This window comes from Chiloscyllium plagiosum, chromosome 21 (assembly GCF_004010195.1).
Source record: "Chiloscyllium plagiosum isolate BGI_BamShark_2017 chromosome 21, ASM401019v2, whole genome shotgun sequence".
NCBI classification, from domain to species: Eukaryota; Metazoa; Chordata; class Chondrichthyes; order Orectolobiformes; family Hemiscylliidae; genus Chiloscyllium; species Chiloscyllium plagiosum.
Genome location: NC_057730.1, coordinates 15,025,538 through 15,039,679, shown reverse-complemented (window position 1 = coordinate 15,039,679; position 14,142 = coordinate 15,025,538).

The following is a 14,142-nucleotide window of genomic DNA, read 5'->3' as shown; positions in this document are numbered from 1 at the left end:
AAGAGTCTGAGGTGAGAGTAGGGAAAATCTTTAACAGTTTGAGATCCAGTCATGCAAGAGAGAGTTGCAATGTGTGTAGAAACAAGACTTTGAATACATTAAAATTGAATTATGCTGGATGCAGTGAATAGCCTCGAGTTGTCTGTATAAATAGCTCTTTATGTACATCAAGCTCCTGCATACCAATGCTGCACAAGTATCACCATTTTATTAATTTTCTGTTTTCTTCATATTCTCTCCTTAGACAATGGATCATATTAGAGAACAGTACCACAGTCATAGCAATCACATTACAATACTTCAACTATAAACCTCATAGGAAAATATCAAAATTGTATTCGATTGCAGGATAACACGGCCAATATCCAGCTTAATTTTAACATGGCACATACCAAAACAAAGAAAAAAACAGAAATTGCTGAAGAAACTCAGCAGCTCTGGCAGCATTTCTGGAGTAAAGCAGTTAATATTTTTAGTTCAGTAGCTCTTCTTCAGCATTGGTAATGGATAGGAAAAAGTTGTATCTATACTGATAATGGGAGTAGGGGTGGAAGGAGTAAGCAGATAGGTGGAAACAGTGCCCAGAGAAAGAAAGAAAATTAGGAAGAAAAAGGGATGTTGACAGCAATCCAGGGAATGGGGAAAAGCTGATAACGGTGATCTACATGAATGGGTGAAAATGGGTTGGTTGTGTTGAAAGCAGTCTATGTCATAACATTTTCCAGTTTTAAGTCATTGGCACATTTTATTTCAGTTCCTAAAGTTTGATGTCTTTGCAATCTTGGTGGGTTATGATTTTGGTAGAGGCCAGTTAACCTTTTCTCAACTAGGTAATAATCAAAATTCCAGTTATTTGTTAAAAGTATAAAATCATTATGCTCCGTGGTGGAAAACAGAAGCACTTTAACTAATATAAGAGTCAGTATAGCAAATAGCAAATGCAACCTAACCTATATTTAAACATCCAGAATTAACATGAAGTAAACATGAATTAATAGGCAAAATTTGATTGTATGTAAATTGTACATTGCATATGAAATTACAGATACAATGAAGACATCTTATGAATTGGCTAAGCAGTCCACTCAGACCTTAGTGATCACAGGTAGTCACAAAATGCTTCAAAATCTGTCTTCCTCAGAAGGAATTTCAGCTCCTCTCCTACCAGGAGCTAATTTTATATCCAACCAACAGTAATGAAAAAGCAACCCATGGTCCATGGTCATCACTACAAATGGAACACATTTGAAGAACATGCTAAACTCGATTTGGATTATCATAGAATCCCTTCAGTGTGGAAACAGGCCATTTGGCCCAACAAGTCCACACTGACCCTCTGAAGAGTATCCCACCCAAATCAATTTCCCTACCCTATTACTTTACATTTCTTCTGACTAATGCACCTAATCTACACATCATTGAACACTATGGGCAATTTAGCATGGCCAATTCACCTAACCTGCATGTCTTTGGACTGTGGGAGGAAACCAGAGCACCTGGAGGAAACCCATGCAGACAAGGGGAGAATGTGCAAACTCCACACAGACAGTCATCCAAGGGCAAATCAAACCCGGATACCTGGCGCTGTGAGGCAGCAGTGCTAACCACCGTTATGGTTATGTAGACCCATCAATGTTATGTTCCACTAACAGAAGGCACTTCAACTTATTTTTAGCTTCTGGGTCAGTATTGTTTGCTTTAGTCTTCCACAGCTTGCTTGTACTGCAATTATAAACTCCACAATTGCTACAGCTCATTTTGGACTAATCTTTATCATTATGTATCTTTCAACAAAGCATTGATTTCCCAAACTCAAGTTTGTTTTGGTTTTCCGAGAAATAGGTATACTCTATTTCATTTCTAAGTGAACCTTTTTTTTGCCCTTTAACTTTCGTTTCAGTTCGGCTTCGAGTTGTGATTTGCTTATCATCAATTAGTGCTTCAGGAAAAGCAAAAACAGCTCTTCTAAAAATATTTTAAGGCAGCCAAGTTTCAGAAACATGCAAGAAAAATTATGAGAACTATATGGTCCTGAAAACACAAGGGCTGTACTTACTATCACCTATAACTTCAATGGGAGACAGATGGAATTCTCAGAGAAATAGTTTACGCTCCAGAAATTGACTATTTATCTAGTTTCTCTCAAGACTCTACTGTTAGCATTGTGACAGGAGATTTCAAAATTCCTCACGGCTGCCTGAGCCCCATAATTCTAAATAGATCCAGAATATTCTCAGGAGTTCTTGGTGGGGAGGGAGGGATAGTTTCAGGTAAAAATGAACAATGAAGTGGCAATAATTGTACACTATTTCTCTTGTTCCAAGGAAGTGAGATTTTGGTTCCTGCAAGGCACCCCATCTAGCAACACATAAAAACTAACTACATTCAGCTCACTTGGTAGCAAATTGATTTGTGATACATAGACAAACATGGAATGGCATGCAGCTTTTTGATCTCTACACTCACACAGAAAATTGAGTCTGTGAACAGTAACAAAAGCCTTCTGTCTCATGAAAAATAAATACAGCACCTGCATTCAGGGCTGTAACTGATAACCATTACTAACTCTTTTGCAATAGTGATGTTTATGACATGGTTTATCTCTATCTTGTAAGCATCAACATGGTTAGAAGTTAAGAACAGTTTATTTAAAACTTAACTTATGACATTCATTAGTACCTTATTGGATTTAACTAGCTCAACTATTCTTTCAACCTGTGTAATACCTATGAAGATAAGGTTTGATAACCAGGTGTTGACAGGTATTACATAGGTTAGATTATATTAGATTAGATCCCCTACAGTGTGGAAACAGGCGCTTCAGCCCAACCAGTGCAGACATAATAATATCATAGTCAATACATGTTCTTAAGAAGACTGCTAGATCCTTCACATATGTGATCAGGTTGTTAAATCTTTAATATCAAATTTTCAACCCATCTCCAAATATAAATAATTACCCATTGTTCAAGTACAGTCTCAATCTATTTCTGCAATTCTGTGAAATTTTATTTGTTAAACATTTTAGTTAATTCTATTTCTTCAAAATGTTGCCATACATAAAGAAATAAAGAAAAATAAAGAAAAATTGATTACTTGTTCTTAATACAAATCCACAATCAAAATACCGCAGATGCTAGAAATCTTGAAAAATAAAAAACCCAGAAAATATTGGAAATATACAGCAACCCCTTCGCAGACTCCAATCTCAAAGGGCCTCCAATCCCAGACAATAAACTTCTGCCTCCTTCCCAAAATCTGTAAACCTGGTTGTTCTGGTCAACTTATTGTTTCAGCTACTGAACTTATTTCTTCCTCCCTTAACTCTATTTCTTTCTCGCCTCATCCAGCTCATCTTGCCGAGATCAGTGACCTTTCCAACCTCCTACATCAGTGCTATTGTTTCCAGTTTCCTAGCCTGCCTCTTCTTTATCATAGATGTCAAATCTCTCTACATCTCTATTCCCTTATCAAGGTAGTTGGAGAACTCACTGCTCTTATTTTGAGTGAAGGTCCACCCAGTCCCCGTTCACCACAACTCTCCTCTGACATACTGAACGTCTTCTCACATTGAGCAACTTGCACTCACTTTCTCTAAACAAAAACAAGTTGCAATGGACACCTACATGGATCCTTTGTTAGTCCATTGCTGACCCTTCCTTAACTTGTCTGTTTTCATTTCGGAAGGCAAGCTATCAACTAATGTGTGTAACAACCCACTGACTCATAGTTAGTGTGACTACACTTTCCACACCCCATTTCCTAGTGAAAGTACAGAGCAAATATGTTCTTGTAAAGATAAAGGGTGAGGCCAAGAGCAGAGAACCCAGGACGTCAAGGGACACAAAAGCTAGGGTTAAGAAAAAAGAGAACCTTATGGCACATACCTGAGGGCTCAGTAAAGAGTCCATAGGGGAGTATAAAAATGCAAGGGATCTTAAAAACAAAATTAGGAAAGGAAAGCAAGCTTACGTAAAAGCATTAGTGGCTAAAATAAAGAGTTTTCATTAAGCATACAAAGAGCAAGTAAATAATTGGGGTCTGCATAGGGGCCATAGGGGTAATGTGTATGTGGACCCAGAAATGTAACACCAAAGGATACATAGACATAAATGTCAGGGTGAAGGACTGTGAAAATCGACATTTCGGGCAAAAGCCCTTCATCAGGAATACAGGCAGAGTGCCTGAAGGGTGGAGAGATAAATGAGAGGAGGGTGGGTGTGGGGAGAAAGTAGCATAGAGTACAGTAGGTGAGTGGGAATGAAGGTGATAGGTCAGGGAGGAGGGTGGGGAAAGATGACAAAGAGTATAATGGGTGGATGGGGGTGGGATGAAGGTCCCACCTCCATCCACCCACTGCACTCGTTATTACCTTCCCCCACCCTCCTCCCTGACCTATCACCTTCATCCCCACCTCCACTCACCTACTGTACTCTATGCTACTTTCTCCCCACCCCCACCCTCCTCTCATTTATCTCTCCACCCTTCAGGCACTCTGCCTGTATTCTTGATGAAGGGCTTTTGCCCGAAACGTCGATTTTCCTGCTCCTCAGATGCTGCCTGAACTGCTGTGCTTTTCCAGCACCACTCTACTCCAGAATCTGATTTCCAGCATCTGCAGTCATTGTTTTTACCTACCTGAAGGACTGTGAAATAATAGTAAAAATTAACATAGAGTGACAGAAAGAGAGACTGAGAGAGAGAGAGAGAGAAAGAGAGACAAGGTACCATTGGGTATCTTTCAGGTTCTCTCTGGCCATAGCTGAGGTGTCAGATGACTGAGGACTGTTAACGTTATCTCATTACTAAAACTATTACTAAGACCAGGCAATCACAGGCTGATCATTCGAACCTTGTTGCTGGGAAGATTATTACACAGACTTCTGTGCGACAGAAAATATCTGTACGACAGAAAATATCTGTACTTGGTGAGCATTAGATTAAACTGGGACAATCAACATGGATTTGATAAGGGAAGGTTGTGTTTGACAAATTTGATTGAATTTTTGAGCAGGTAACCAGGCATGTCAATGGGTGGTAATGCAATTGATGTGGTCCACAAGGCTGTTGATAAGGTTCCGTATGGCAGACCAATAAAGAAACTAACAGCCCATGGGATCTAAGGCTAGGGGGCACATTAGATCCAAAATTGGCAAAGAAACTGGAAGGAGAGAGTGATGGGTAGAGGTATGTTTCTGTGACTGTAAGTTTGTTTCCTGAAGGGTTCCACAGCGGTTGGTGCTAGAGATCTTGCTGTATGTGGTGTATGTTAATGATTTGGATTTAAATACGGGGTGGGGGTATGATCAAGACTTTCACAGATGATATGAAAATTGGTAGGCAAGTAAGTAGTGAGCAAGATAGCCATAAACTACTGGAGGATATCAAAGGACTGGTCAATTGGGTACAGCAGTAGCAGAAGGAATTTAAACTTAAACAGGGCAAGGCAAGGAATTGCACTGTGAATAGTAGGATCCTAGAATATACTGAAGATCAGAGCAACCTTGCTGTTCATATTCAGAGATACCTGAAGATAGCAAGGTAGCTGGATGGTTAAGAAGGCGTAAGGGACTGAGGACACAAGTGCAAAGAGTATATGCTGGAACTCTGCAAAAAGATGGTAAGGCTGCATCTGGAGTAGTCACACAGCCATAGAGATATACAGAACAGAAACAGACCCTTTGATCCAACTCGTCCATGCCAACCAGATATCCTAGTAAATCTAGTTCTATTTGCCAGCATTTAGCCCAAACGCCTCGAAACCCTTTCTACTCATAAACCCATCCAGATTCCTTTTCAATGTTGTAGCTGTACCACCTTCCACCACTTCCTCTGGCAGCTCATTCCATACATGCACCACTCTCTGTGTGAAAATATTGCCCCTTAGGTCCCATTTAAATCTTTCCTCTCTCACCTTAAATCTATACCCTCTAATTTTGGACTCCTCACTCCTTGTCTCATGATTTTGTAACCCTCTATAAGGTCACCCCTCAGCCTCCGATGCTCCAGGAAAAATAGTACTGCTTATTTCTTAGTTATGGTCACATTATGGGAAGGTTGTGATTGTACTGAGGAAGGTACAGAGGAGACTTACATGAATGCTGCTTCAGCCGCAGGGTCCAAACTATGAGGACAGACTGGATAGCTTGGGGTTGCTTTTCCTTAAACAACAAATGTTGAGAGGACACCTCTCGAGGAATGTAAATAAATGAGGACAAGGATAGGATGAATAGGAAAACACTTTTTCCCCTCATGGAGGCACCAATGACCAGATTTAAGATAAAGGACAGAAGGTTTAGAGGAGATGTGAGGAAAAATATTTTCACCCAGGGAGTAATGGGAATCTGGAACTCATTGCTTGTGAGGGCAGTAGAGGCAGAAACTATAATAATATTTAAGAAATATTTAGATGTGCACTTGTGATGCCAAGACATACAAGTCCAAGTGCTGGAAAGTGGGATTAAAATAGTTAAGTGGTTGTTTTTGACTGGCGTGGATGTGATTGGCTGAAAGGCTTTCTCTGTGCTGTAGACCTGTATTAGTAGAGTGGTCAATAATCAGGGACATAGATTTAAGTAGAAAGGTAAGAAGACAGCTGAGGAGAAACTTACTCAGAGGGTAGTGGGGAGTCTGGAACACACTGTCTGTAAGAATGGCTGCTTCAGAAACTTGTATAACATTTAAGCAATATTTAGATATAAACTGTGTTGCTATAACCTCCAAGGCTATAGTCCAAAAGCTGGAAATGATGTAATCAGATCTTTGTTGACTGACACAAATATGATTGGCCAAATGACCTCGTTCTGTGCTACCTGTAAGTCTACAAGGGCATGCTTGATCTTCTTATCTGGAAGACTGCAGCTCCCATCTTGTAGCACTCCTTTAATATTGCAACTAAATGTCAGCCGAGATTATATGCTCAATACTTTGAAGTGAAACTTGGATAAGTGCCTTCTGACTCAGAAGTAAGAGTGACGATAACTAAGATAAATTGTATGGTTTTGACTAAAACACATTTATCTTTACCTACACTGGGTCCATATTGAGATTATAAATTATTTGGAAGTAACTTAGAGAGACTTGCAATAGTAAAAGGGTTAGAATAATTAATCATTTCTAACTTTCACTTAGATAAGGAAAACTATTGTGCTGCAAGTGGATTCTTAGCAGATATTCAGGTTACAGAAGTTGTTACATGCATAGGGAAAGCAGTTACCTTCTTTGGCCAACTCATGAAATATGCATGTAATAACAACAAGCTGACTCTTAGGACCTTGCTGATTGAAAAAGGCTTCTGTTCTCAGCATTTTGCTGTAAGGCTGTGAAACACTTATGACTAACATTTATCAAAAGAAATTCAAAAATTTTCATTAGTGTCTGCAATACATTGTGGGTATATTCTAACAAAACAAGTTCACAGATGAGACTGTCCTCTCAAAGACAGAGCTCCCAACTTTGCTAGCACTCGTTAAACTGAGGCAGCTTTGTTGGCTCAAGCACAGCGCAGGATAGAAATCAGTCACATACTCAAGGATTTGCTGTGTGTCAATACAGCCAGAGCCAGATGACTAGTAGGATTCCAATGCATCAGAATCTAGGACGCTTGCAAGCATGACATAAAGACATTTAGTCTGAATTATCTCACCTGGAAGTCTCTATTTGATGACAGAGGAAAATTGTTATGCTGTAGGCTGGTGTTCACCATCACAATGACCAGAGGCTACAGTGGCTTTGCAATAGGCAAAGATTAAACAAAAAACCTACAACGACACTCAGTAACTTCATACACAGCATGTATGATAGAACTTTACATGAAGCCACTCCTCCTAAATTGGATTTAGTTGTTCTGCATCCAGCATCTTTTGGAGATGGAAGGAAGCCAAAATAGTATACTACATGCTTAATGAGGGATGATATGGTACTAGAGTTTGTTTGGCTCTAGATAATTATTCTGGGCAAGTAAATGAATTGAAGGTCACAAAACAGGTTAAAAATATGGCTATCATAAATTGAATACAGAAGAATTGTTGGAATTTGCAAGTTCAGACCGAAAATACCTAATTTCAGGTTAATGAAAGAGAGCCTAGCCAAGGTTAAATATATGGAAGAAAATTATGGGTTAAAGCAACAAGTTGGTGATATTTTAGTACCACATGTAAAAGGTAAAGCTAAGTATGTTTTGAGGAGAAAAGTGCTGCATCAAAGGTTCAGATTCCAGGTTTAAATAAATAATGGGAGAAAGTGTTAGGTTTTCAGAAGAGGTATATTGTAAGGGCTTTTTTAACTTAACTTTTCTATTTTTTATATTTTAATATACAAGGGAAATAGGAAGCGAAAGAAAATTACATTTATAAGCAAGTCTAAAATGGCTCAGGTCCAACAAAAGAATAGAGTTCATGCTTTATAAATCACTGAAGAGGTAAAAAGGCAGTCAAAGAGGGATTATGACCATAGACAAGGAGGAGGACACATTATATAATTGAAAGTGAGGAAAAGAAAATTATTTAACAGTCATTTTGATTGGGTTTTTGCCTAAGAATGTAAATGCAGTACTCGAGGAATAGAAAATATACTATACTTTTTCTATAAGAATACAATTTGCCATAATATTCCAACAAAATATACAACCAACTACAAACATGGCAAATTTTTACAAAAAAAGCCTTTGTCATTCAAGGAGACAATACTGCCTTAATATCTTCTGGTCCCAATTGCTTGTGAAGATATTCTTCAGCACCAATCCTAATTTGTCATCAGTGGGTGAAATAAGTACTAATCATTTGCAAACTGAAAATTCTGCCACAAATCATTGGCATGGTTAGAGCTATAATAGATTTTTGACATAATAAATATGACAGCAATGGTGATATTAATTTTCATCAGATTAACTATCCCAATGAAAGATGTTGTAATATGAGGTTACTTGACACAAGTATTACTCAACCAGTCTGAATATTTGCAACATTGACGATATTAAGGTTCTATTCTTCACCTGAGCAAGATCAAAAATCATGTCATTGCTGTTATGGTTTAATTAATATTGATTTACATCCTAACTATGATGAAGATGGATGGCCAATAGTCCTTTGGCATATTGCAATAAAATGGCTCAGGATTAATTTTTTTGAGAAGTTGATTGACACCACAGCGATAAACAAATCAACTGAAGATTACTTCTTACTATTTGAACAATAACCAAAGGATTAATTTACATTAAGTAAAGATTAGAAGGATTGGTATAGAAAAATAAAGAAAAGGTATACAATGTGTAACTGGCAAAATATAATCTAAACTGAATTGCATAATATCAGAAATGGCTCATGCCCGAAACGACGATTCTCCTGCTCCTTGGATGCTGCCTGACCTGCTGCGCTTTTCCAGCAACACATTTTCAGCTCTAATCTCCAGCATCTGCAGACCTCACTTTCTCCTAATATCAGAAATGGTCAAACTTGTTGAAAACTGTCTGGCGATATTAGTTGCTCTGAAATTATAAATTTAACAAAGTTATAATTAAAGTAAATGAATGTAGAAACAGAATTCTGTCCTCTGGATGTAATGTTTAGAACAACATATTTCCTGATAAGTAACATCCATAAACATTTTGGCAGTTTTCATAATTACTTTTTACTAAACAGTTTACTTACTTATGTAAATACATATTAACCATTCATGAATTAAAACCATTTAATTGTCCAACTTAACAGTATTTTCTAATAGTCTCTTTATTCAACATCCTCTTATGAAGGTGGTAAATCATAAGTTTCTATAGATAACAGCCTGTCAAAGCTGAGAGAGGGAATACTGGCATGCTATTCAGCAATGGGGAGAATCATCACTGACCCCTTCCCATTATCCAAAACTAAGAGTGGCTCAGTAGTACAAGTATGGACTGAGTCCTGAAATTATACTAGTATGGCAGCAGGTGAGAGAACCAACATGAGCAAAAACTCTACTTAATCTTGTCCTTACCAATCTCTCTCCTTAGATACAACAATCCATTACAGTATCAATGAGAATAATTAATGCTCAGTACTTATGGGGATGAATTTCTGAAACTGATGATGCTGTGCATGATGTGTGAATCTTCAAAGTTGTTAAATGGGTTAGATCAAGACTAGATCTGCAGTTTAATCCAGGTATCTATCAACAGCAACAGAATTTTATTCTACCACAATCTGTGATTTACATACAAACATATGAATTATGGGTATGGTCCATTCAGCCCCTCAAGTCTGCTTCCAACATTTGGTAAGATTGTGCATGATCTAAACCTTGTGGCCTGGTATATCCCTTACTTTATCATTACTATCAAGCCAGTGTACCAAACCTGGTTTAGCAAGGTGTGGAGGAGAACATGCCTGGAACAGAATCAGGCACAGCTAAAAATGAGGCATAAATTTAATTAAGCTACAACATTAGGCAACATGCATGTTGAATAGTGAAAGTAGCATGCTGTAGACAGGGCTAAGTGATCCCATAACCAATGAATTAGATCAAAGCTATGCAACCCTGTCATATCCAGTCATGATGGTGGTGAACAATTAAATCACTAACAATTGGCAGAGACTCCATAAACATTTCCAACCTTAATGATGGCGTATGTCAAATGGCTGATCAAGTTTGGTCTTTTCCTGAAATCCCTAGTCAGATTTAAGACAATTCAAATTACTTTTAGGATATCAAGAAATGATATCCTAAAAGGCATATTGGAAAGGCAAAAGCTTTGAGTATCAACATCCCAACTATTGGGCTGAAGATATATAATCCAGAACTATCTGTGCCTCTAGCTAAGCTATTACTTGGCTGCAGCAACAAAATGGACACCTATTGAACAAACTGAAAAGCAAACAAAACAATTAGTCTTGGTATGTCCTATTTATGTAAAGCAAGACAAATCCAACATAATCAATTATCACCTGATCAATCTACTCTCAATTACCAACATAATGGAATCTTCCCTGACCTCCTCTGTTCAAAATAAAAATCTCCCCTTAAAGCTAAAATTCTCATTCTTGGTGATATCCAATTAAATCTCCTCTATCTTCTCACAAGTACATACACATCTTTTTTTAATTTCCAAGAACATAACTGTACATTCTTTTCTAACTGTGATTCAACAGAACTTTCTTGTGTTTATATTCTATGCCTTCAATAATCAAGTATTACCACCTTATCTACCTGTCCTGCTACCTCCAGAGATCAGCTGACTGGTCTCCAAATTCCTCCTTCATATGCAGTATGAGTATTATTTACTATATACTGCATTGTCATGTTTATCCATATCAAATGCATTCTGTTCACCAATAATCAGCTTATCAATGATAGTTTGTTCCTGGCAGGATTGTTCACTTCTAGACCATGTCATAGTCTTGGTCCAAACACGAAAGTGGTGAATTCCAGAGATGAGATGAGGGTGGCTGTCCTTAAGATAGAATGTAAAATCATCTACTCATAGAAAGATACGCACATAAAATGGCCACTTAATCCATTATTTCTGTCCCAGCCCACAAAAGGGCTATCAAGACTTCCAGTTCCTGGTCCACAATATTATAGGTCACTTCAGGTGCAGATCCAAATACTTTTCAAACGTTGAAGGTTCCTTCTTCCACTACTCCTGGATTAAAATGTTTTGACAATTACCCGCTAACACTTCTATTGATTTCTTTCAGTATAAACCACCTAGTTATTGACATGTTTGTTTAGAAAAATATGTTCCTCCCATTCATTTTATCTCATAATTTTCTACATCTGAATGAAATCTTCCCTGATCTCCTCTGTTCAAAATAAAAAAGACACCCAAAAATCTTCCCTTAAAGCTAAAATTCTCATTCTTGGTGATATCCTTGTAAATCTCCTCTATCTCCTCACAAGTACATACACATCCTTTTTTAATTTCCAAGAACATAACTGTACATTCTTTTCTAACTGTGATTCAACTAGTGTTATACCAGTCTAACAGAACTTTCTTGTGTTTATATTCTATGCCTTCAATAATCAAGTATTACCACCTTATCTACCTGTCCTGCTACCTCCAGAAATCAGCTGACTGGTCTCCAAATTCCTCCTTCATATGCAGTATGAGTATTACTTACTATATACTGCATTGTCATGTTTGTCCATATCAAATTCTTTACCTCACTTCTCTGATTGAAACCATTTATCACATTTCTGGCCACTTGACCTGAGTATTGATATTTTCAATAGTCTACAGCTTTGTTCTTTTTTGATCTACGGATAGCATTAATAAGTCTTACTAAAACCAAAGTCATTAATTTTTGTTGCGCCTGCCACACAGTGTGTTTTAACTCATATCTAGCAAAGAAACTGCGAGTCAAATCTTAATAGTAATAAACAATATATGTGATGGATGGCAGTTATAGAATGGGGGGGAAAGTCTCAGATACAGTCACATAGATGGGTTAACTCCAGGAAAGGTAAGAGAGGTAGGCAGCTAGTGCAGGAGTCTTTTGTGGATATACCCATTTCAAACAGGTATGCTGTTTTGAAAAATGTAGGGGGTGATGGATTCTCAGGGGAACATAGCACGAACAGCCAAGTTTCTGATATTGAGACTGGCTCTAATGCAACGAGGGATACATCGGGTTCCAAGAGATCAATTGTCTTAGGGGATTCTGTAGTCCGAGGTACAAACAGACGTTTCTGTGGCCAGTAGCGAAAAAGCAGAATAGTGTGTTGTTTCCCTGGTGCCAGGATCAAGGATGTCTCAGAGAGGGTGCAGAATGTTCTCAAGGGGGAGAGGGGCCACGAGAGGTCATTGCCCACATTGGAACCAAAGACAAAGGAAGGGAAAAGTTTGATATTCTGAAGGGAATTACAGAGAGTTAGGCAGAAATTTAAAAAGGAGGTCCTCGAGAGTAGTAATATCTGGATTACTGCCAGTGCTATGAGCTAGTGAGGGCAGGAATAGGAAGATAGAGCAGATGAATGCATGGCTGAGGAGCTGGTGTATGGGAGAAGGATTCACATTTTTGGATCATTGGAATCTCTTTTGGGGTAGAAGTGACCTGTACAAGAAAGATGGATTGCACCTAAATTGGAAGGGGACTAATATACTGGCAGGGAGATTAGAGCTGCTTGGGAAGATTTAAACTAGTAAGGTGAGGGTGGGGACCCAGGGAGATAGTGAGGAAAGAGATCAATCTGAGACTGGTACAGCTGAGAACAGAAGAGAGTCAAACAGTCCGGGCTGGCAGGGACAAGGTAGGACTAATAAATTAAACTGCATTTATTTCAATGCAAGGGGCCTAACAGGGAAGACAGATGAACTCAGGGCATGGTTAGGAACATGGGACTGGGATATCATAGCAATTACAGAAATATGGTTCAGACATGGGCAGGACTGGCAGCTTAAAGTTCCAGGATACAAATGCTACAGGAAGGATAGAAAGGGAGGTGGGGGGAATGGCATTTTTGATAAGGAATAGCATTTCAGCTGTGCTGAGGGAGGATATTCCCAGAAATACATCCAGGGAAGTTATTTGGGTGGAACTGAGAAATAAGAAAGGGATGATCATCTTATTGGGATTGTATTATAGACCCCCTAATAGTCAGAGGGAAATTGAGAAACAAACATGTAAGGAGATCTGAGCTATCTGTAAGAATAATAGGGTGATTATGGTAGGGGATTTTAACTTTCCATACATAGACTGGGACTACCATAGTGTTAAGGGTTATTAGGCAAGAATGTTCGAAAGCTGATTGGGGGCAGATGTTCGCAGGGAAAGGGATGGCTGGAAAATGGGAAGCCTTCAGAAATGAGATAACGAGAATCCAGAGAAAGTATATTAATGTAAGGGTGAAAGGAAAGGCTGGTAGGTATAGGGAATGCTGGATGACTAAAGAAATTGAGGGTTTGGTTAAGAAAAGGAAGGTAGCAAATGTCAGGTGTAGACAGGATAGATTGAGTGAATCCTTCGAAGAGTATAAAGGAAGTAGGAGTATACTTAAGAGGGAAATCAGGAGGGCAAAAAGGAGACATGAGATAGATTTGGCAAATAGAATTAAGGAGAAACCAAAGAGCTTTTTTTACAAATACATTAAGGACAAAAGGGTAACTAGGGAGAGAATAGGGCCCCTCAAAGATCAGCAAGGCGGCCTTTGTGTGGAGCCGCAGAAAAT